Here is a 989-nt window from a genome sequence, read left to right as displayed (position 1 = left end):
TTGCCTTCTCATTTTATTTTTTTCCTTTTGCTGTGTAGAACTTTTTGTTTGGTATAGCATGGAGGTTACTAAAAAAGTTAAAAATAGAACTATCATATCATCCAGCAACCCTTCTTCTGGCTATTGACAAAGATTCTTTGCTTGACCAAATTTAGTTCAGGTTCCTGAGCCCTCTCTCAGATCTATCGATGAACTACCTTTTAAAATATAGTTCTAGCAGGGATCTTGCTAAATTAGTTTAACCAGAACCCCACCCTTAATATTTCTGCTATGCAAAGCTTGTTTTAAATCAACATAATGTTTTTACACATAGGTCTATACTCTGTGCCAGTGACAGTCAGAGAGAGATTACGCAATTACAAAATTGTGTTTATGTTGATTTAGTTTGAATATTTTACATATATTGTACATTTCCCTCTATCCCTCAAGTCACAGCTCCCAGACATCTTGTCAAGAGATACTATTGCTCATGCTAAAAAAAAATCCCCCAAACAAATGAACAACTCCCTAGCCTCTTCCCTGAAATTTCTGCCAACCTACTATTATGCTAGGCAATGACCAAAGCAGACTACCAGATTAAGAGAAGAACTTTAAAACCTACTGATTCTTTGAGGTAGTTAGTAAGCATCTATACAGAGGATAAATGGCTATATCAATTGCTTATAGTGTACAAAATTTGAGTCTCCTAATTTACTTCTTTCTGGGTTTTTATAACTTAATGTGAAAAATTTTATTGTATTAAAATATATTTTACTTGATAAATATTTATTTTTATGAGTAAGTTGACCTTAGGCATATGAAAATTTAATAGTGGTTTGAATTTTCATAACTTCAAATTATATGTAACAATGCACACAGTTTTATTTTGAAATATTTGCAAATTAGCACTTGCAATAAAAATTAATTTAGTGTTGGATTTTGAGTCATCATTACTATTAAGTTAGTACATAGAAACAATTTGCTTAGAATGTTCTCTAGATAATAAGACA

This window comes from Miniopterus schreibersii (genome assembly GCF_964146895.1).
Source record: "Miniopterus schreibersii genome assembly, chromosome: X".
In the NCBI taxonomy this organism is placed as follows: Eukaryota; Metazoa; Chordata; class Mammalia; order Chiroptera; family Miniopteridae; genus Miniopterus; species Miniopterus schreibersii.
This window is presented reverse-complemented; position numbering follows the sequence as displayed.